The sequence below is a fragment of the Chiloscyllium plagiosum genome, chromosome 30 (assembly GCF_004010195.1).
Source record: "Chiloscyllium plagiosum isolate BGI_BamShark_2017 chromosome 30, ASM401019v2, whole genome shotgun sequence".
NCBI lineage: Eukaryota > Metazoa > Chordata > Chondrichthyes > Orectolobiformes > Hemiscylliidae > Chiloscyllium > Chiloscyllium plagiosum.
In genome coordinates, this window is record NC_057739.1 from 1,889,403 (window position 1) to 1,914,298 (window position 24,896).

A 24,896-nucleotide genomic window follows, 5' to 3' on the forward strand; every position below is an offset into this window, starting at 1 on the left:
CCTAACCCGCAATCTTCTTCCTGACCTCTCCGTCCCCACCCCCACTCCGGCCTATCACCCTCACCTTAACCTCCTTCCACCTATCGCATTTCCAACACCCCTCCCCCAAGTCCCTCCTCCCTACCTTTTATCTTAGCCTGCTTGGCACACTATCCTCATTCCTGAAGAAGGGCTCATGCCCGAAACGTCGATTCTCCTGCTCCTTGGATGCTGCCTGACCTGCTGCGCTTTTCCAGCAACACATTTTCAGCTCTGATCTCCAGGGTCTGTAGTCCTCACTTTCTCCTGGGTGATAGATATAGGACAGATGTCAGAGGCAATTTCTTTACTGAGAGAGTAGCAGGGGTGAAGAATGCCCTGTCTGCAACAGTAGTTGACTCACCAACTTTAAGGGCATTTAAATGATCATTGGATAAACATATGGATGAAAAGGAATAGTTTAGGTTGGATGGGCTTCTGATTGGTTAACAGGTCGGCGCAACATTGAAGGCTGAAGGATTTGTACTGCGCTGGAATGTTCTATGTTTTATATTCTACCGAAGCAACACCCTTGGCCTCAAACTGGTGTGCAGTAAGGATTGCACTCTTGAGACACAGAGTAAAAATCCGCCTCTGATGGAGAGAACACTTTGAAGAACTATTAAACTGCAATACAATCATTAATGAAGATGTGGTTGAGAAAATATCTCAACTTCCTATCAAAAATGATCTTGGATTCCCACTCAGTGTTGCAGAAGTCGAAGTCTCCATTAGATACATGAAGAATGGAAAACCCACAGGAGTAGATGAAATTCCAGCAGAGATTACAAACTTAGAGACGAAAAGCTTACTTGCCATCTCTGTCAACTGCACGTTAAAATCTTGGACAAAGAAGAAACCCCCGCCAATCTCAGGGATGATGCCATTGCCACTGTCTTCAAGAAAACAGACAAAATAGACAGTGGGAACTACTAAAAAGTTTTCCTAATATCCATCTCCTGGAAGATCATTGTCCAGATCATTGCTCAGCTCTTTCTTCCAGTCTCTAAGGAAATCTCTCCTGAAAGACAGTACAGCTTCCAACCAAATTATTGAAGTATAGAGATGATTTTCACTGCTTGGCATCCCCAAGAGAAATGCCAGGAACAACGCCAATCAAACCTCACAGACTTCATTGATCTGACCAAATCTTTAGACTCAGTCAATCGGAAAATGCCATGGTAGACCATGTCAAAGGCCAACGGTCCAATGAAATTCATCAATGTTCTCTATCTTCTCCACGACAAGATATCGATAATGATCCTCACTGATATGACAGAATCCTTTGAGGTCCCTTTTCCCTATATTTTTGCAACTACTCTTCATGGTGTCAAGAACAAGCTTTCCAGTGGTGTGGATATTGTCTACAACATGGACAGTAAACTTTTCAATTTCAACTGGCTGAAGTCCAAGGAAACAACACTGACCTCACTTATACAACTTCAATATGTGGATGGCAATGTCATTCCTGCTCTCTCAAAAAAGAACCTTCAAGCCTCACTTAACGCCTTTGCAGAAGCATACCAAAGAATTGATCTCCCCTTCAATCTCAAAAATAGTCAAGTCCTTTACCACCACATCCAAGTCAAGTTCCGATCCATCCTTCAAGAGCTATGGAAAAATTCTCCCAAACATGGACATTTCCCTTATCTGGGAAGCTACCTCTCATCTAAGGCATCCGTTCAGAGATTCAACATCACATCCAACGTACAAGCACTGTCTTCAAATAAGAGTCTTCATCAGACTAAGCAACACCTTCCATTTTCGGTTAGATTCACGCATGTATTGGGACACAATTTTAACCCTTTCACCACAGACATCCATGCTGATACCAAGATCCTTGTGTATATGGCACTCACCCTTCCACCTCTTTTCTATATCTCCAAAACTTGGTCTACAAATTCACACTGTTTCAAGACCTTTGAGAAGAACCATCAATGCTTTTTGAGACAGATTCTTTGCATCAGCTGGGAGGACAGGCATACTAGCACCAACCAATAGCAACTAATAGCACCAGCAGAGGACAAAATCATCCAAAACCAACTTCACTGGGCCGGGCACGTTCTTAGGATGGCTGAGTTCCAAGTGCCAAAACAAATCATCTTTGGCCAGCTAAGACAGCTTTTGAGCATGAGATGCACTAAGGAAGTATTTTCAAAGACTCCCTAAAGGCTTGCCTCAAGAAATATAACATAGATGTCAATTTGTTCAGTGGAGCCCAACTTGGAGGAAACTCCTGTATGAACGGTCACAATTCTTTGAGAATACCCAGCGACGAAAGGAAGTGCAGAAAAACAACTTGAGAAAGGAATGTCGATGAACCCAAGGCCAAGGACCAGTTCCATCTCCCAGAAACACCTGTCAAATGTGTTGTTGGAGATGTGGCTCCAAGATTCAGGATCATCAGCCACACAAGGACCCAGAGATCCCATAAGCAGTGATATAGAATTTTCTTGGTGAATAATCAAACTTATAAGTAAGTGATTACTAACAATGAGACAGGAAAAATAAATTTTCCCTTGGTGAAGTGATCAACGACTGGGGCATAAATTTAAAGGGGCAGAAGGCTTTGAAGAAATGTGAGGAGAACTATTTACACCCAAAGCCTGGGGAATCTAGAACTCACTGCCTGTAAGGATGGCTGAGGCAGAAAACCTCATAACATATTAGTAGCATTTAGATATACACTTGTGTTGCGAGGGTATACAAGACTGGAAAAGTGCTGGAAAATGAAGTTAGAATATTTTGGTCATTGGTTTTGAGTAGTGCAAACCTGATAGGCTAAAGGGCCCTTTATTGTGCGACTGCAGAATTCCAAAGTGCAGAGGGATTTAGGTATTTCAATGTATGTGTCACAAAAGGTTAGCATGAAGGTACAGCATGTAATTAAGAACACTGATGGGATATTACCATTTATTACAAGAAGAATTGGACATAAACTTAAGGATATTATGCTTCAGTTCTACAGATGGTGAAACCACATCTTGAGTAGTGTGTACAGTTTTGAATACCTTATTTAAGGAAGAACGTAAATGCTTTGGAGGCAGATCAGAGATTAACTGGCATGATACCCAGAATGAGTAGGATGTTGTATGACGATAACAAACAGTGCTGGAAAAACTCAGCAGATCCGACTGCATCTGAATAAAACAGTTAATGGTTTTAGTCCCATATGCCAAGTTTTTGCTTAGTTGTTTCACCTATCCAAATCCCTCAGCAGACCCTGCGTCACGCTCACCATAGAGTCATAGAGATGTACAGCATGGAAACACACCAACTGAGAGTCTCTCGCATTCCCATAGAACCTCCTATCTGTCCCCCTAACTATGGAGCTCCTCAGAACTAATGCACCACTCCTCTTCCCCCCACCTTTTCTGAGCAACATGTATAGACTCTAGCCAGAGACCTGTACCCCATGGCTTACCCCTTGGGTCATCACTTCCCCCCCCCCCCCCCCCCAACAGTATCCAAAGTGGTGTACCTGTTATACAGGGGAACAGCCACAAGGGATTCCTACACTGACTGCTCCTAACAGTCACCCAAGTATCTTCATTTCTGGGAGTAACTACCTCCCTGTTGCTTTTATCTATTATAATCTCTGCCTCACGAATGATCCTGAATTCATCCAGCTCCAATTCTCTAACATGGTTTTCAAAGAGTTAAGGTGCAGGTCATCGGGGCCTGGGGCCTGATCTGACTTTGACACTAAGGGTTGTCTAATATCACCTCTTTAGTGATAGCGATGGTGATGGTACTTAATTTCACCCATCCCCACATTCTTTTGTATTAATGGGATCTTCCACCATAAAGAATGATGCAAAGTGTCTGTTTGCCATTTCCATGTTCCCCATAATCATCTCCCCAGATTCACTTTCTAAGGGATCTATGTTCACTTTGACCACCCTCTTCCTTTTTATACACTGAAGAAACTCTTACTGTCAGTTTTTATATTCCCTGCTAGTTTGCCCTCACAGTTTCATTTCTCTGTCTTCATTATCATTTTAGTCCTTCTTTGCTGGACTCTGAATTTATCCCAGTCTTCAAGGCTATCACTCACTTTTGCCTGCTTATATTCTTTTTCTTTCAACTCTCCTTAACTTCTTTGGATAGCCATTGTTGGTTTATTCCTTTCTTAGAAACCAAGACAGTTACGTGCATTTCAACTCAACAATGAGATATTCCGAATCTCTGAATCTGAATCGGGATCCTCAGTATACTTACTGTTCTGCTAACATTTTGCCCTCGGTGGCTAAGTTTCCTGGTGATTTGTCTATGTACCTGGAAACCTGTGCCTCTGACCCTTCGAAGACTTCATTTGCAAATCTGAATATCACAGGCTTCAAACTGTCAGACAAGCTGTCTGCCAGTATTGAAGCAATTGCTCTTGTACGGAGTTTAAATTCTATTTCAACTCTTGTTTCTTGACATTCATGGTACAGAATCTTTTTTCACTCTCTTTGATCTCCACGAGGAATGTTTTCTTCATGTTTTTGTTCTGTGTCTCTAACTTAAACTTTTTCCATCTTTTATAATTTTAATTTATTTGCTTTTGAGTGATAAAGACACTGCTAACTTACAATATTCTCTTAAGTTTCCCAATTGAACATGAGTGGCACTTAGCTCCTCCTGATGAGCGTTCGTTGCACTTAACCAAAAACCAGAATTAGATCTTTTGGTCCATTGAGATTGCTCTGCCATTCAATGAGATCCTGGCCAAGCTAATAATCCTCAACTCCACTTCCCTGATTTATTTCCATAACCCTGAATTTCCTTACTGATTAAAAATATGCCTATCTCAACCTTGAATATACTTAATGACTTGCCCTCAACAGTCATCTGTGGTAAAGAATTCAACAGCGTTTTCACTACCCTCAGAAAATAAAAACCTCCTCACTTGTCTTAAATGTGCAAGCCTTAGTCTGAGATTACCATCTCCGATACCAGGACCCTACAAGGGAAAACAACCTTTCCACATTTACCTGTCAAGTGCCGCAAGAATCCTGCACATTTCATAAGGTTGTCTCTCAATCTTCTAAACTCCACAATGTATAAGGCCAGAATATTCTGCCGCTCCTCATTAGAAAATCCCTCCTTACCTGGAATCAACCTCATGAACCTTCTCTGGACTGCCTCCAATATGTTTCCTTACGTAAGGGTCTTCAAACTTATCACAGTATTCCAATTGTGGACTGACTAGCGCCTGATATAGCTTTAGCAAGACCGCCCTATTTTTATACATCAGTCACTTTGAAATGAAGGCCAACAGTCTATTTGTGTCCCACTCCCATATATTGTAGCTTTCTGTCTTTCCCCAATTAAATAATATTCAGCCTTTCCTTTCCTTTTGTGAAAAGTGCATCATTCTATGGTTCTAACCTCACATTTCCCCTGTGATATTTCATCTGCCAAGTTTTTGCCGACTCGCTTAACCTTACTGCACTTTTTGTGGCACCTTTCCTGGCTTTCTTTGCCTTCTCACCTATTTTGTGTGTCATTCACAAACCTGGCTACGATACATTCACTTTCTTCATCCAAGTCACTAATTGGAAGTCATAGTGCCCCCAGCACTGATCCCTACAACATTCTATCAACATTGATTCTCAATCTTTTGGCATTCTGGTAGCCTTTCAGAAGGATGTCCCACCATCCAAATGTGGCATCCTGATGGCTGCTTGCAGCACTAACTCATGGGCTCTGACTTCTGATTTCTCCACTGTGAAGTGTTCCTCAGAAGAAAGTCTGATAACTTCTCATCCCTTATACTGTTATTGCAGTCTAATAAATTTATCCTTCAAAGATCTGTGCACGCAACATTCTTTTCTAGACTATATAAATTTTCTTAAAAATCCACTGATTCTCCCAAATGTTGAGATCACTGACTAAATTTCATCCATTCTACCACTCCTTTTTTTCTGGTGCCAAAGTGCAGATTGGATGTTTTAATTAAACACTACTGTATTTCCCCAAACTTGGTCTAACCAGATCATCTATGGGGTTTCCAGCATATAAAAGCATGGCTGACTTGATGGCCCTGCTCCTTTGTGTGCAAGTCTCAAGTTGTGCTATAGTGCTAACATTGCTGGTTCCAAAGCTCTCATATCTGCCCTCAGTGTATACTCACTGCATTATCTAACGGTTGAGGCAAACTCTCATCCTGATGGACTATCATGACTGACCAACCTGGGTGAGTACTTGGATTTTTCTTTCTTACTGTTAAAAATGTCCTGACCCTATGTTTTCCTTTGCCAGAGAATTGTTGGTTCAGGGCTAGAATTCAAAGTCTTCCAGTGTTTTTTCCCTCATCTTTTGGAGACTTTTCACTCAGGGATTTGTAATTTGAAATCTTCAGTTGACTCCTTTTTATTCTCAGAATGTTCCAAAGAAGATTTGTCTTCAGAGTCTTCCTTTATCAGTTGTGTCTTTTAGACTCAGTTTTCATTTCAGATCCCGGCTCTGAAAGTCTTTTGCTCCCCCCTCACTGCCACCATGTTCTGTCTTGTGTTCTAAGCCAATACAGTTACCTGCTTGCCATTTTAACACACCATCAAGTTCCCTGGCCACTATCTCTGTTTCAGACTTGCTGCGTGCTCCAGAGAAGCTCAGCACAAGCTAGAAGAACTCATTTTCCACTTGGGAATTCTACAGCCTCTGTATTCAATATTGAGTTCAATAGTTTTAGGGTTTGAAGCATATACTTCCATGATCTTACCCTAACCCCCTCATATGATTTGCTATTAAACACTTTCCATTGTTAGGCACTAACAGTCCCCATTAGCAGCCATTCATTCTCCTAGATGAACCGTCATCCATTATTTTGCCTTCTCTCTCTTTGGGCTCTAGCCCACCTATCTTAACCCCCACCCTACATTCTGCATAATAACCAACCATTCCTAGCTACCATTAGTTCTAAGAAGGGTTACTGGATCCAAAATGTTAACTCTGATTTCTCTCCACAGATGCAGCCAGACCTGCTGATTTTTTCCAACAATTTCTGTTTTTGTTACTGCTCCCTGCACGTGTGGAGAACAGTACGGAATATCTCAGGGGAGATAACTATATGGAATATCTCAGGCTCGGGTGCCTGCATATACACCACCTTTTAGACTGCTTACTCCTTATCTCTAACTAAGGTTCTTCAACTCTCATATTTTGTAACACGCCTTTATTCAAACATGCACATTGTAGTTTCTCAAATATAGCTCTCTGGTGTAGTGTCGAAGACCTCTCCCTTCACATGCGTTTTCCAGACTGATGTTTTCTCTCTTACTGATGTCAGAGACGTGATCAGTTACGTCATGTTACATGATATGAATCTCATTATATCAAGTTAACCCCACTCCCCCACCCTCAGATACACTGTTACCAATGCAAACCCACTTAATGTAACTCAACACAAATTTGCATAAATCATGGTTCCCCGTATTAGTGCAGAAGACCCGCGCTGCATAAATCCCAAGATCTTTTATGAGGTTCCATCAATAGGGGACTTACCTCATGAATCTCTTTCTTTGTCCAAAGTACTTGCAGGATATCCAGCAAGTGGAGAGGGTCCAGGCCTGGGGAGAAGCAGATTGATTGCCTGTGACAGGATGCACTTGAAACACTGTGGTATTGTTACTGAGCATAGAATGGGCACTTTGTGCCACCTTGAAAACTATTAACCTTCAAGCTGTCACTCAAGATTAGCAGCTGAACCTCATTCACAATGCAAACAAACCTCCAACAAACATTACCATTTCAGTGGTTTTATTAATCCTCGCAGGACTGTCCCCACTCACTAATGCAAAGGGTGTATTTTCACACTGTTAAACAAATTGCCATCCTGTGTTCAGCACATCAATGGAGACGCAGCTTGGCACAGTTTGCAGCCAGCCAGGATGGGTTTGTTTAGTAAACTTCTCATTTAACATTATTCCCCATTCTCTGCCTTTTTCTTTTAGATTCCACCTGTTCTCCCTCCCTTTCCATCATAGTTCCTGTTTAATAGCAATATCACTGGAAAACAAAACAGCCCAAGATTAGCAATTTAATAATTAGATAACAGTATATGGGGTGCTCCAGGTCATGTTCAATAGTGACCTCCCCCATCTCGACCTCCCCACAATCACCACACATCTCACCCCTCCCAACCTCCTTTTCCAGTCCTTCTCCTTTATCCTCCTCATCCAACCCATTTCTTTTCTCTTGCTTCCTGCATTCCCAAGGTGAAATACTGAATAATGCCCCAAAGAGCTGGGTTCTAGGAAGTGAAAGGGAAATTCAAATCCATGCCCTGACCAAAGCTCAGTATACAAGAGATTGCTTTTGTGACCTCTCATAGGGACATGATATTGCATCAGATTATTGCAGTGGATTGCCAAGCAATTAGCGCAAGCTTTGGTGTCTCCAAGTGTTGCTTATTTTCATCAGTGTGGGCCATCCGTGTAATAACTCAGGAATTTGTGATCCAATGCACCAAGGCTTTAAACTTGGCTGTGTTGTCAGGATAGGTAGGAAAACAAGGGGGGCATGCAAGCACAAGGAGGGACATTTCACCAGGGCTGAACCAGCAATGAAAAGCCTTGGGAGCAGCTGTGAAAAAGCTGTCTGTCTAATCCTCACATTGAAGCTTCCTGTGAACACTTTGCAATACATTAAAAAGTGCTATATGAATACCAGTTATTATTGTTGTTCTTGAGGTACATTTTGATGTTATTTCAGTAGAAAATGCAGCAGCAAACTCCCAAACTGCATTCTGACAATGACCAAAGAATGAGTGAGTGACGTTGATTAAAGGATAAACATTTGCCAGCAAGCTGTACTGGGGAAGACCTTCCTGCTATTCAGCAAAGAATACCCGCAATTTCCAAGGTGCAGACAGGACTTCTGTTTCATGCCTCAAATGTATGACAGCACCTTGAACTCCCTCAGTATTACACTGGGAGTGCCACCAGCATGCACTACACATCCCAGTTTCACATGTGGATCTTCACTGCACCAAACAACTCAAGCTCCATGGTCAATTCAAATTCACCAACTTCTACAATGGGTTTTAAATTAATATTCTTTACATTGCTACTCCAATACAGTCCAATGGTTGGTTGGTGGCAGGTTTCATCCAAGGCAGAGATCAAGATCATGAAAGATCAGTCTCCACTTGGACTCAAATTAGAAGATGTCACCTAGATAAGAGTTTGAAGAAAATCCCACAGAGCAGCCGTTCCTCCTCATGATCCAGAAATGCTGCTGGAAGTATACAGACATCAATAACAACAGGATCAGCCTAAGAGGGATGATCCCCATTATCCAAAAGTCTGTAATTACCTTAATACATGAAATACAACAATTTGGGAGAGGTATCTCCACAGTACTAGTGAGATAATAAGAGCCATTCTCACTGTACAGTATTATTGTACAACAGGATTGTTTTCTGTGACTGTATATAACAGTGTCACTGGGTATAATATTGGGGAGTATCTGTCACTATATAACATATTGGAAGGGGCTGTCATGGCACAGTGGTAGATCTCTGGGTCAGAAGATCCAAGTTCAAGTTCCATCTGCCAAATAGGTATGTCATACCATAGAGTCATAGAGATATACAGCATGAAAACAGACCCTTCGATGCAACTCACCCACGCTAACGAGATATCCTAAATTAACCTAGACCCATTTGCCAGAATTTGCCTCATATCACTGGAAATCCTTCCTAATCATGTATGCATCCAGATGCCTTCTAAATGTTGTAATTGTACCAACCTCCAGAACTTCCTCTGGCAGCTCATTCCATACACGCACTACCCTCTGCATGAAAACATTGCCCCTTAGATCCCTTTTAAATCTTTCCCCTCTCACTTTAAACTGATGCCCTCTAATTTTAGACTCCCCCACCCCAGGGAAAAGACCTTGGCTATTCACCCTATCCATAACACCCAAACAGGTTGATGTTTAAACAACACTTTCTTTTAATAACATACAGGGCTATAGGAACAGAAGTTTGTCATTTGGTCACAAACTGTTTCCACCAATGAAAAGTGGCTGGTCTCCGAGCTAATTCTAGATCCTTTAATACTTTTGGATAAAGAAAACTTAGCAAACTAAAACTGACAAATGATCTTACACTCATCAGGGCAGATAGCAAGAATACCAGGCTAGTACAATTGCAACATTTAAAAGGCATCTGGATGGGTATATGAATAGGAAGGGTTTGGAGGGATATGGGCCGGGTGCTGGCAGGTGGGACTAGATTGGGTTGAGATATCTGGTCAGCATGTACGAGTTGAACCAAAGGGCTGTTTCCATGCTGTACATCGCTATGACTCCAAGAGACAGGACTCTAGAGGGTTACAAGGTAGTTAGGAAGGAACAGAAAATTGGACTTAGAAGAGCTAGAAGGGAGCTTGAAAAAGCCTTGGCAGTATTAAGGAAAACCCCAAACCATTCTATACTTAAGTGAGAAACAATAGAATGGCCAGAGTGAGGGTAGGGCTGATAATAGAACTTGTCACTGGAGTTGGAGGTGGTAAGGGATGTCCTTAATAAATACTTTGCTTCAGTATTCACTAATGAGAGGGACCTTGTCTTTGTGAGGACAGTGTGAAACAGGTTGATACGTTCAAACAGATTGATGTTAGGAAGGAGGATGTGCTGAAACTTTTGGAAAACATGAGGGTAAATAAGTCCTCGAGGCCAGATGGGATATGCCCAAGGCTTTATGAAAAGTGAGGGGAGAGATTGCTGCATCTTTGATGATGATCTTGTGTCCTCACTGTCCACTGGAGTAGCACCAAATGATTGGAGGGTGACAAATATTATTCCCTTATTCAAAAAAGGGACTCGAGATAACCCTGGGAATTACAGACCAGTCAGTCTTACATTGATGAGGGCAAGTTATTGAAGAGGATTCTGAGAAACGGGATTGATGATTATTTGGAAAAGCATAATTTGATGAGAGATAGTCAGCACGGCTTTGAGGGGGGCAGGTCATATCTCACAAGCCTTATTGAATTCTTTGAAGATATGACAAAACACATTGATGATGGTAGAGCAGTGGACGTTTTGTACATGGATTTTAGCAAGGCTTGATCAATTTCCCATGGTCGGAAAAGTAAGGAGGTATGAAAAACAGGGAAATTTGGCTGTCTGGATAGAGAATTGGCTGGTCCATAGAAGACAGAGGGTGGGAGTAGATGGAAAGTATTCAGCCTGGAGTTTGGTGACCAGTGCTGTTCTGCAGGGATCTGTTCTGCTCTTTGTGATTTTTATAAGTGACATGGATGGGAAAATGGAAGAGTGAGTTAGTAAGTTTGCTGATGGCATGAAGGTTCATGCAGTTGTGGACAATGTGGAGGGTTGTGGTAGGTTGCAGCGGGACATTGACAGGATGCAGAACTGGGCTGAGAAGTGGCAGATGGAGTTCAACTTGGAAAAGTGTGAAGAGATTCATTTTGGAAGGTTGAAGTTGAATGCAGAGTACGGGGTTAAAGGCAGGATTCTTGGCAGTGTGGAGGAACAGAGGGATTTTGGGGTCTATGTCCAAAGATCCCTCAAAGTTGCCACCCAAGTTGTTAGGGTTGTTAAGAAGCATATGGTGTGTTGGCTTTCATTAGCAGGGGGATTGTGTTTAAAAGGCGCGAGGTCATGCAGCAACTCTATAAAACCCTGGTTCGACCACACTTAGAATATTGTGTTCAGTTCTGGTCGCCTCATTTTGGGAAGGATATGGAAGCTTTAGAGAGGGTGAAGAGGAGGTTTACCTGGATGCTACCTGGATTGGAGGGTGTGTCTTATGAAAACAGGTTGAGTGAGCTATAGCTTTTTTTCATTGTCATGAAGAAGAATGAGAGATGAATTGATAGAGGTGTACAAGATGATGAGAGGCATACACAGAGTGGATGACCAGGAACTTTTGCCCAGAGCAAAAATGGCTATCATGAGGGGGCATAATTAGAAGGTGATTGGATGAAGGTTTATGGGGTGATGTAACAGGTTGGTTCTTTACACAGATAGTGATGGGTGTAAAGAGTGCACTGCCAGCAGTGGTAGTAGAGTCAGGCACATTAGGGACTTTAAGCGACTCTTAGCTAGGCACATGGATGATAGTAAAATGAAGGGTAAGTAGGTTAGTTTGATCTTAATGTAGGATAAAAGGTTGGCACAACATCAAGGGCCGAAGGACCTGTACTATGTTGTACTGTTCTATGTTCTTGTCCTGTTTAGTGGTGTCACCAGGTTGACAGCTCACCTTCAGTTATGCCTGGTGCTGCTCCTGGGCATGCCCTCCAACACGCTCCACTGAACTAGGATTGATTTCCTAGCTTGATGGCAATGGTTGAGGGGGGGATATCCTTGAACCTGAGGTTACAGATGTGCTGGAATGCAGTTCTGCTGCAGTTGATGGTTCACAGCACCTCATGGATGCCAAGTCTTGAGTGGCTAGATTTGTTCAAATTCTGTCCTATTTAGCATGGTGATACTGCCACACAACACAATGGAGGATATTCTCAAAGACCACTAGAGTAGAGGTGCTAAGGGTGGACTATGCATCTTCTGTGAAAAGACCAAGACAGCAATGACTGGATAGCAACAAAGACACCATGTCTCCCACACTGTACAACCCCCACCCCGAATTCTGTGAGTGAGTAACAGAACATTGAGGATGTTCCTCACTTCCTCTACCCAGAAGCAACACTTCTCGAGAGGGAGATGTAAAGATAAACATTCACTCAAAAGCTGGCAAAGTATCATTGGCTTTCAGCATCTCCAGATGGTGTAGGCATCCCCACAGCACTAACATGGCTGTCGATTAAAGGTACAATGGTACATGTCCATTGTAGTACCAATTGTAATGAATACCAGCAAAGGAAGGAGCTGGACATCTTTCACCAGTGTTGCCTAAGGGGAGACAGTTGTAAAGAACAGACCAGAGGCACCTCCATGATACTGCGACAGAGAGACAACTGAGATTGGCAGAAAATATATTTCACCCTCTGGATGTAAGCCTCATTAACAGTGACAGTAACATGGACATCACTCAATGGGAAAAGACGACAGAACTGGCCAAACAATACCTGACAAGTGCAGATCCTTCAAGCATGGGGCAGAATCTGGCAAGATACAAAAGAGAGTGCAATATGCCAAAGAATGCTGTTACCACTTAGCCCGCACAGAACCAAAGTAACAATATTTAAGTCAATAAAGCCAATTTTATGGCACATAGAATGTGAGGAATCCCAACATACATGGTGAAAATGAGCTTGTAGTAAACAGCAGAAAACCCATTAGCATGTCTCTCAACTAACATATGGAAGAACAAGAGTTGTTTGGACTGCTCCATTTCAAAGGTGGATGTGAGCACAGGGTGAAGTCCTTTGAGGCGTGTAAGGAAATTCCAATATAGTAAACATATCATTAATGTTTTGGAATCATGCAGGAGTAGGTGGTTAGAGTTCATTCCGTTGAAAGTATTTATCCTGCAAATTAATGAAAATGTTATCAAGAACTGGACCATGAGCAGATCCTACCGTAACACCATCTGGATGGCATTGTTAAAACTGAAGTCAACTTCACAAGTTAGCAAGTTCATATGCTCAATAAATACACATTCATGAAACTGTGGCCCATCTAGATTGCTGCAACATAATTACATCGTGCAAATGCCTTTAGTGAATGAGTTCACAATGTTGAATGAACCACCAGACATTCGAATGACAAGTCATCGGGAATCCCAACATATGTGCACTAGATCAGCTGAACGCAATTTTCAAGGAATCTGTGCTTTCATCACATCCTGGTTTGTGGTGGACTAGCTGAAAATAGAGAAACTCAAATGAGCAGATACTTATTCCCATTGGACCAAATGGAGAAAGACTAAATTGAAGCTGTGCAAGAGGCAAGTGTCTCACTTTCAAAGGACATGTGATTTGTCAGATGCACTATATGTTTGGCGGTGTCAGTCAATGCACTGCCAAACTACTTCCACTCAAGTGTATTTACAGTGTGGATGTGGTTCAAGTGGTTATTGCTTCTGTTGTGGTCAACCCATTTGTCACAGTGATAGTATCACACAACATCCACATAACCTCCATCATGTTGTGTGATACCATCACCGTGACAAGTAGGTAGATTCAGAACAGACCCAGTCACTGAAAATATGGATTGATAAACTCACCATAGAAAAGCAAATTGACAATGATTCTCTAATTTCATCTGTTTGAGTGTCACAAATTCCAAGACAAAAGAGTAAAACGTTAATATCCATTGTATACAGTCAGCTGCATTGAATTTCTTAAATCAAAATACAAACAAATCAACCATGACCTTCTTGAAAGATGAATATGTACATCATCTGAGGGGTTTAGTAGGGTTCCTCTGGGTACATAAGAGACTGCACAAGTGATTTTTACCCAGAAAAGTTCTGGTCAAGTAGAACAGGATACGATAGGTAACTGCAATCTTGACAAGTTGCTGTTTCAGGATTTCATCTCCTTATATTTGTTTGGATTTGAAAGAGGTGACACAGAGTTAATGATGTGTGAAACCTTCAGACGGTTGACTTGGATGAAGGAATTGCATGTAATTTTTCCATTACGAGAAAGTGAGGACTGCAGCTGCAGGAGATCAGTCAAAAAGTGTGGTGCTGGAAAAGCACAGTCGATCAGGCAGCATACAAGGAGCAGGACAGTAGACATTTTTAGCATAAGTTCTTCATCAGGAATTCCTGACGAGGAGCTTACACTCAAAATGTCGATTCTTCTGTTCCCCAGATGCTACCTGACCAGCTGTGCTTTTCCAGCAACACACTTTTTTGACTGTAATTCTTCCATGGCTACTGAAGTCACAAAACTTGATGGCAATAAGAATGGTAAGGAGGATGCACAGGAGCTGCAAGATGATTTAGACAGATTGTAAGTGTGCAAATACATGGTAAATTCAGTATAATGTGGTTAAAAATGAAGTTGTCTAGTGCTGAAGGAAAACCAGATGGCAGAGTGTTCTTTAGATGGTGATAGGTTGACGTACATGCTCATGGCCCTTTGTGGGTCCCAGTTGAATTAGCAGCAGCTTCTTGAAGTTGGCCTCTTCTGGGCCTGAGCTCGGTCACAGCAGCTCTTCAAGCTTAGTCTCCTGACAGGAGTTTTGTTTGAGTTTGTTGTTTCTAACATCATGGGAGAGCTATCTAGAGGGCAGTTGATGGCAACCATCTCAGACTGTTGATTACTTCTTCACTGGTGGATCACAACTGATTGATAATGTAATTATAACACCCTGCCCACTTTTCTAGAAGTTGGTCGGTTTCTGAGCAGCATCAATCTTCAGCACCAAGGATAAGTGACTAACCAGGATACTACAGCCTGGAGACAGATATCAGAATCAACTCTGATGTCTTGATGGTCTGCACATGACTGGAGTCTATCCACTTTCTCATTCAGCTAAGTGTGGGGTCATCTCTGACTTGCATTATCCTGGGGATTTTCTTTTTATTCTTGGGAGTGGATGTGGGTGCGTTGGCAAGGCCAACATTTGTTGCTATCTCAAATTGTCTGGTTGGGACATTTCAGTTTTACTTTTGCCAGTTGACCATTTTGCTATGGATGTGATGTCAAATATAGGCCTGACAAGCTAGAGTCTACTTTTATTGCGTACAGACATCTCTCGAGTTTCTATGAAAGATTTCTTCTTCACTGCTTGTTTGAGCCTTGAGATTCTTTACGTGATAGTAGCCATGGTCCAAAAATGGACCAAAGAACTGAATTGCAGACATGAGGTACAAGTGACTACTCTTAACAACAAGGCAGCATTTGACTGGTGTGGATTGAAGAAGTCTTGTCAAAACCTGAGTCAGTGGTAACTGCGGGGGAAAGTTTCTCCACTGGTTGGAGACACACAAAGCAAAAGAGAAGTTGGTTGTGGTTGCTGAAGATCAGTCACCTCAGCTCCAGGACATCGTTGTAGGAGTTCCTCAGGGTAACTTGCTCGGCCCAACCATGTTCAGCTTTTTCATCAACGATCTATCTTCCCTTCATCGTTAAGTCAGAAAAAAAACTAGGGGGGAGATTCTGTTGTCTTCTGTCGACACCATGACTCCTTATATGGTATGATGCTTGCACCCTGGTTCTGGTGGCTGATTTATTGGTACATTTCAAAAAGCATTTGGATATATATACTCAAAAAAGAAGACATTTCTTGGGCCACAGAGAAAGAACAGTGGAGTCAAACTATATTTAATTTACTTCGTGTGTGATATGGGTGTTGCAGATGCGGCCAGTATTTGATGCCCATCCCTGATTACTCTTGAATTGAGGGGCTTATTGAGGTATTACAAAGGGCAGTTATGAGTCACCGACACTGTTGTGGGTCTGGAGATGTGTCGGCCACACTAGGAAAATACAGCAGATTTCCTTCCGTGAAAGACAAAAGTAAAACAGATGGGTTTTTATGACAATAGCTGATTATTGTCATGGTCACTGTTACTCAAATCAGGTTTACATTTTAGATTTATTAATTCCACCATCTATCATGATGGTTTTCGAACCTAAGCCTCCAGGATATTAGTAAGAGCCTCTCAATTACTCATCAAGTGATAGCACTCTAGTCCCCCCAGAGAAAATGTGAGCACAATGATTTCAGTGACCTTACTGTCATGTACACTTCAAACCAACTCCAATGAAGAAGTTCACTCAAGCAGTTCACAACTAACAGAGTTATTGCAAACCCATAACACACTGCGTACCCCAAAGTTAACCAGTACCTGGGGCACTGCACCCCATCAAGTTTGCATGGCACTGTATCCCAGTGAGAGACAGAGCAGGACGAATTGCACCCCGGTGAGAGACAGAGCAGGACGAATTGCACCCCGGTGAGAGACAGAGCAGGACGAATTGCACCCCGGTGAGAGACAGAGCAGGACGAATTGCACCCCGGTGAGAGACAGAGCAGGACAAATTGCACCCCGGTGAGAGACAGATAAGGATGCATTACTCAGGGGGAAATATAGAGTAATAGGTTAGGGTAGGGATTCTATGATTCTATGAGAGCAGGATGAATTGTACCCCTGTGAGAGACAGATCATAGTGTAACAGTATCCCACTGAGAGGGAGAGCAGATCAAACTGTATCCAGTGAGAGAGAGACAGTAAGTGGAACTACACCCCAATGAAAGTCAGTGCATAGGGGACCGTCTCCCAGCGGGTGCCAGGGCATAGGGGACCCTCTCCCAGCAGGAGCCAGGGCATAGGGGACCCTCTCCCAGCGGGAGCCAGGGCATAGGGGACTCTCTCCCAGCGGGAGCCAGGGCATAGGGGACCCTCTCCCAGCGGGAGCCAGAACATAGGGGACCCTCTCCCAGCGGGGGCCAGGGCATAGGGGGCCGTCTCCCAGCGGGAGCCAGGGCATAGGGGGCCGTCTCCCAGCGGGAGCCAGGGCATAGGGGGCCGTCGGGTGCCAGGGCATAGGGGGCCCCCCCCCAGCGGGTGCCAGGGCATAGGGGGCCCTCTCCCAGCGGGTGCCAGGGCATAGGGGGCCCACTCCCAGCGGGTGCCAGGGCATAGGGGGCCCACTCCCAGCGGGTGCCAGGGCATAGGGGGCCCACTCCCAGCGGGGGCCAGGGAATAGGGGGCCCTCTCCCAGCGGGTGCCAGTGCATAGGGGACCGTCTCCCAGCGGGTGCCAGTGACAGCGGGACTGTCTCCCAGCGGGTGCCAGTGACAGTGTGACTACATCTCAGCGAGAGCCAGTGACAGCGCGATTATATCCCAGCGAGAGCCAGTGACAGCGCGACTATATCCCAGCGAGAGCCAGTGACAGTGGGACTGCATTTCAGTCAGTGACAGTGAGACTATATACCAGCAAGAGCCCATGACAATGGCACACATTCCAGTGAGAGCCAGTGACAGTGGAACTAAAGCCCAGTGGAAGACAGTGACAATGAGACTATATCCCAGCAAGAGCCAGTGACAGGAATGCTACATCATAACGAGAGCTAGTGACAGTGGGACAGCATTTCAGTAAGAACTGTTCGGAAGCAGAGGTTGACACCCCTCCTCTAATTAAAACCAAAACACCCAGAGAGGAGCACCAAGCTTTGTAACCTGATAAAGAAGTGTGACAAGGGATACAATCTCTCTCTCTCACCCCACCCCACAATCTGTTATAAAGGAGTGGTTAAATGAAATGAAATCCTTTTATTCACTTCACAATTAACAAGTAACAATTTATTTATCTAACTCCAACAGTGTGTAAAAAAACAGAATTCCTAACAAACTGAACAATTAGAACAAAGAACATTACAGCACAGGACAGGCCCTTCGGCCCTCCAAGCCTACGCCAATCTATATCATTAAAAATCACAAAACACCAGGTTATAGTCCAACAGGTTTAACTGGAAGCACACTAGCTCCTTCATCAGGTGATTGTCATCAGGACAATCACCTGATGAAGGAGCGTCGCTCTGAAAGCTAGTGTGCTTCCAAATAAACCTGTTGGACTATAGCCTGGTGTTGAGAGATTTTTAACTTTGTACACCCCAGGCCAACACCGGCATCTCCAAACCAATCGATATCTTCCATCTAAACCTGTTGCCTATTTTCTAAGGGTGTGTATGTCTCTATCTACACACATCTTAAATGACGCTATTGTTCCCGCCTTTATCATCTCTGCTGGCAACCCACCACCCTCTGCATGAAGAATTGTCCATGCATATCTCCCCTAAACATTTCCCCTATCACTTTGAACTCATGACTCCTAGTAATTGAGACCCCCACTCTGGGAAAAAGCTTCTTGCTACCACCCTGTCTATACCTCTCATGAATTTGTAGACCTCAATCAGGTGCCCTCTCAACCGCCGTCTTTCTAATGAAAATAATCCTAATCTATTCAATCTCTCTTCATAGCTAGCACCCTGGATACCAGGCAACATCCTGGTGAACCTCCTCTGCACCCTCTCCAAAGCATCCACATCCTTTTGGTAATGTGGTGACCAGAACTGTATGCAGTATTCCCAATGTGGCTGAACCAAAGTCTTATACAACTCTAACATGACCTGCCAACTCTTGTACTCAATACCCTATCAATGAAGGAAAGCATGCTGTATGCCTTCTTGACAACTTTACTGACCTGCGTTGCCATCTTCAGGCAACAATGAACCTGAACACCCAGACCTCTCTCTACATCAATCTTCCCCAGGACTTTTCCATTTACTGTATTGTTCGCTCTGGAATTACATCTTCCAAAATGCATCACCTCGCATTTGCCGGATTGAACTCCATCTTGCCACTTCTCTGCCCAACTCTCCAATCTGTCTATATTCTGCTGTATTCTCTGACAGTCTCTTTCACTATCTGCTACTCCACCAATCTTAGTGTCAGCTGCGAACTTGCTAATCAGACCATCTATACCTTCCTCCAACCATTTATGTATATCACAAACAATAGTGGTCACAGCACAGATCCCTGTGGAACACCACTGGCCACAAGTCTCCATTTTGAGAAACTCCCTTCCACTACTACTCTGTCTCCTGTTGCACAGCCAGTTCTCTATCCATTCAGCTAGTACACCCTGGACCCCATGCAACTTCACCGTCTCCATCATACACCTTACTGAAGTCATCACTTCCTCAAAGAATTCTATTATGTCCCTGTGGAACACCACTGGCCACAAGTCTCCATTTTGAGAAACTCCCTTCCACTACTACTCTGTCTCCTGTTGCACAGCCGGTTCTCTATCCATTCAGCTAGTACACCCTGGACCCCATGCAACTTCACCGTCTCCATCAAACACCTTTTCAAACACCTTACTGAAGTCATCACTTCCTCAAAGAATTCTATTGTGTTGGTAAGACATGACCTTCCCTGCACAAAACCATGTTGCCTATCACTGATAAGCCCATTTTCCTACAAATGGGAACAGATCCTATCCCTTAGTATCTTCTTCAGCAGCTTCCCTACCACTGACATCAGGCTCAACAGTCTATAATTATCTGGATTATCCTTGCGACTCTTCTTAAACAAGGCGACAACATTAGTTATTCTCCAATCCTTCAGGACCTCACCAGTGTTCAAGGATGCTGCAAAGATATCTGTTAAGGCCCCAACTATTTCCTCTCTCAATTCCCTCAGTAACCTGGGATAGATCCCATCCAGTCCTGGGGACTCATCCACCTTAAAGCCTTTTAGAAAACCCAACAGCTCCTTCCTCCTTATGATGACGTGACCTAGAGTTAGTAAACATCTATCCCTACCCTAATCTCAACATCCATCATGTCCTGCTCCTCGGTGAATACCGATGCAAAGTACACATTAAGAATCTCACCCATTTTCTCTAACCTCATGCATATCTTTCCTCCTTTGTCCCTGAGTGGGCCAAACCTTTCTCTAGTTACCCTCTTGCTCTTTATATATGAATAAAAGGCTTTGGGATTTTCCTTAACCCTGTTTGTTAAAGATATCTCATGACCCCTTTTAGCCCTCTTGATTCCTCATTTCAGATTGGTCCTACTTTCCCAACATTCTTCCAAAGCTTTTTCTGTCTTCAGTCACCTAGACCTTATGTATGCTTCTTTTATCGTCCTAGCTAGTCTCACAATTTCACCAGTCATCCATGGTTCCCTAATCTTGCCATTTCTATCCCATGCTCTAACACTAAATGAATCCCAGTCAACGTTGGGAAAATAAAAATCTCCTAACACCACCATCCTGTTGCTCTTCCATCTTTCTATAATCTGGTTACATATTTGTACCTCTATCTCACACTCGCTGTTGGGAGGCCTGTCGTACAGCCCCAACATTGTTACTGCACCATTCCTATTTCTGAGCTCTGTCCATAATGCCTCACTGCTCGATTCCTCCATAGTGCCCTCCTTCAGCACAGCTGTGATATCCTCTTTGACCAGTAATGCAACTCCTCACCCCTTTTACCTCCCTCGCTATTCTACCTGAAGTATCAATATCCTGGGATATTTAATTGCCAATCTTGCCCTTCCCTCAACCAAGTCTCAGTAATAGCAATAACATTGTACTCACAGGTACAAATCCAAGCCCTAAGTTCATCTGCCTTACCACTGTACTTCTTGCATTAAAACAATGCACATCAGACCACCAGTCCCTTTGTGTTCATCATCTGCTCCCTGCCTACTCTTCCCCTAACTCACGCTGACTTCATTAACTAGTTCCTCACAGGTTTTAGTTACTACCTCTTTACTATCCACTAACCTCCTCATTTGGTTCCCTCCCTCTGCCACATTAGTTTAAACCCTTCCCAACTGCGTTAGCAAAAGCACCCCCAAGGGCATTGGTTCCAGTCCGGCCCAGGTGTAGACCATCCAATTTATAATAGTCCCACCTCCCCCAGAACCAGTTCCAATGTCGCGGAAATCTGAACCCCTCCCACCTGCACCATCTCTCAAGAATAGGCATTCATCCTGCCTATTCTTTCATTTCTACTCTGAATAGTGTGTGACACTGGTAGCAATCCTGAGATTACTACCTCTGAGGTCCTACTTTTTAACTTGGCTCCTAACTCCCTAAATTCTGTTTGTAGGACCTCATCCTGTTTTTTTTACTTATATCATTGGTACCTATACGCACCACGACAACTGGCTGTTCACCCTCCTCCTTGAGAATGTTCTTGAACCGATCTGAGACATCCCTGACCCATGCACCCGGGAGGCAACATACCATTCGGGAGTCTCATTTTCGACCACAGAACCACCTATCTATCCCCCCTTACAATTGAATCTGCTATGACTATAGCCTTTCCACTCTTTTTCCTGCCCTTCTGTATAGCAGAGCCAGCCACAATGCCATGAACCCGGCTACCGCTGCCTTCCCCTGGTGAGCCACCTCCCCCAACAGTATCGGTATACCTGCTTTGGAGGGAGATGACCGCAGGGGAGACCTGCACTGCCGTCCTGCTCTTTCTCTGCCTTTTGGTCACCCATCCTTTTCTCCCTCAGCAATCGCAATCTGCAGTGTGACCAATTCACGAACCTCCTCAGCATCGCGGATGCTCCACAGTGAGTCCATCCACAGCTCCAGAGCCATCATGCAGCCAAACAAGAGCGGCAGCTGGACACAGTTCCTGCATGTGAAGGAGTCAGGGACATCAGCTGTATCCCTGAGCTCCCACACTGAGCAAGTGCAGCATAACACGAGTCTGAGATTGCCTGCCATTTTTAATCTTAAGCTTAATTTAGATAAACAAAAAAGGAAAAGCTTTTACCAACAATACGATAAAAAATGAAATAGAAAAACCCTACCTTATCAACCCTACCTTGTGGGCGGCACGGTGGCACAGTGGTTAGCACTGCTGCCTCGCAGCGCCAGAGACCGGGTTCAATTCCCGCCTCAGGCGACTGACTGTGTGGAGTTTGCACATTCTCCCCGTGTCTGCGTGGGTTTCCTCCGGGAGCTCCGGTTTCCTCCCACAGTCACAAAGATGTGCAGGTGAGGTGAATTGGCCATGTTAAATTGTCCGTAATGTTAGGTAAGGGGTAAATGTAGGGGTATGGGTGGTTTGCGCTTCGGCGGGTGGGTGTGGACTTGTTGGGCCGAAGGGCCTGTTTCCACACTGTAAAGTAATCTAATCTAATCTAATCTAATTAACATACCACAGAGTCCTTATGTTTGGTTAGAGGGAGGAGTTAGGGAATTAGAATTACTCTCTATTACCTATTCCCTAACTGTACTAAATTCTGTTGGTATGTTGTTTCAATAACCAAGATTCCCCCTTGTATAAATCCAAATAATAAGAACAATAAATTAAAACTTAGTCTCTCAAAGTTCACACAGAACGTGTCTGCGGAATGCTCTTCCTCTCCTCTGATTCTGCTGTCAGGGACGTTTTCTCTATTATTCATCTGATCTGAAGGCCTTTCTCCATCAAATTCTTCTGTCCGAATGCCTTCTCTGTATTTTTCTGGTATCAAGAATTTTCACTAAACCTGCCGTTTGCCTTTATGGATAGATGGTGCTTTTAAGACAGCATGGAGAGTTCTTGTGAGAGCCCGGTATTTCTTTCTCAGATGGCAGGTTCACTCTCTTTTCAGATGACACTTGGCTTTCCTCATTCTATCCAATTGCCCTTTTTTATATACCCCTATGATACATCAAATTCTTATAATATGATTAGTTTCAGGGTGTCAACACCATCAAATTTAAATTTAATTGGTCCTTAATCTCCAAGTGCCTTTTTAAATTAATTGGCTGAATTTAAATTTCGATTCTCCTGCTCCTCACATGCTGTCTAACCTGCTGTGCTTTTCCAGCACCACATTTTTCGACTCTGAATTTAAACTGTTGCCTGGGTAAAATTGCTGCTTGGGCCTACTAAATGAACGGCTTTTTGGTACAGTATGTCAATGCAAGCACCTGCAGCTGCTGCCATAGACATTCATTTTTAAATCTCTAAAATAAAAAGCACATTATCTCTTAAAGGAACAATGCAATGCTTTCACCTATTTTACATTTTTACCATTTTTATACACCAACTTCGTAACAGAGCCACTGACAGTGGGACTATATCCCAGCAGGAGTCAGTAACAGAGGGACTATTTTCCAGTGGGAGTCAGTGACAGTAGGACTGTATTTAAGTGAGAATCAGTGACAATGGGACTATATCCCATTGTGAGTGGAATCATGAAATCAGATGTGCAAGAACTCCTTTGAAGATTGGGTTGTGAAAGAATTAAAGGTTGTGAAAATCAGATCGGGAAGTCATGAGACTGCAATTCTGAATACAAATGCAGTGCAATTTGTTTACTGCTGGATTAGACTGCCCTCAACTGGTGTGGCAATGCCACCCAGGCTCTCCTGCTGCACCTGCCTGAGGGCCTGGGCTGCTCTAGGAACAGTTGCTGAGAGATTGCACATTGGGTTCAGTGACGCACACTATCTGCAGTGTGACTGAGCACTAGTAACCGGCCACTTGCAGACTCAGCAGCCAGAAACATGAGCCTCACCCCAGCCACACACAATCCAAAATGATTGACCACTTCACTTTATTTTGTGAAGCACACCAGGATCTCTGAAACAAAAACAGTCCTAACACTCCACCCACCTTCAGAAATGGCTGCGGCTCAGTTCCTGCAGTCCCTTTTAAGGGCTAGTCAGACAGCTCTTTGCACATGGTATAGTGCAGACACAGAGATCACACAATCACACCCGTACTACACATCCAGTTGAAAACACTGCTCATTTATCTCATGTCCTGAGTACGAGGCTCCCTTGTATTTATATAGAACTATTCAGCCCAGAATCCATCTAACCTATGATAAATAAGACAGGGAATGTCAGCAATGAGGTTCACATATACTTACTGATTGGCCCAGACGACTGCATGCACAACTAACTCTACCGTTGATTGACTGCAGTAGGATGGACACAATCTCATTGACTTTTGACCTTGCATGGAGGCCAATCATCCCAATCCCTGGATCACTGCCCTGCTCAATCCTCATTTTTGAGAGATTAGCTGCTTGTGTTAGACAGGCTGCATGACTGTTCCATCCAATAGCCTCAGAATATCTTATAGTGCCAGAAGGACAGGTTGCCAAGATATGAAAGGAGGTTAGACAGACACCATGCTAAGTCACACAAAGCATTCTTGACTGATTTCATCTGTTGACAGTGTGGTGCTGGAAAAGCACAGCAGGTCAGGCAGCATCTGAGGAGCAGGAGAATCGACGTTTCAGGCATAAGCCCTTCATCAGGAATGAGGGGCTTATGTCCAAAACATCAATTCACCTGCTCCTCGGATGCTGCCTGACCTGTTATGCTTTTCCAGCACCACACTCTCGACTCTGATCTCCAGTATGTGCAGTCCTCACTCTCTCCTCCTGATTCCATTTGTTGGAATCGCAGGCCTCACTGCTACTCTCAGGCTTGCCCACTTTATGGCTCTGCTAATG

The 24,896-nt window shown here is 43.7% G+C and overlaps 1 protein-coding gene across 1 annotated transcript in view; it reads right to left on the reverse strand.

Moving 5' to 3' along the window:
- Window positions 1–24,065, reverse strand: part of LOC122564592 (exonuclease mut-7 homolog) — a 125,810-nt gene extending 101,745 nt beyond the window's left edge. Inside the window, exons 1-2 of the mRNA XM_043719680.1 lie at window positions 24,047–24,065; window positions 7,510–7,574 (exon numbers count right to left, since the gene is read on the reverse strand). The gene's annotated coding sequence lies outside the window, so the exon portion shown is untranslated. The remainder of the gene's footprint in view (window positions 1–7,509; window positions 7,575–24,046) is intronic.
- Window positions 24,066–24,896: the final 831 nt, after the last annotated feature.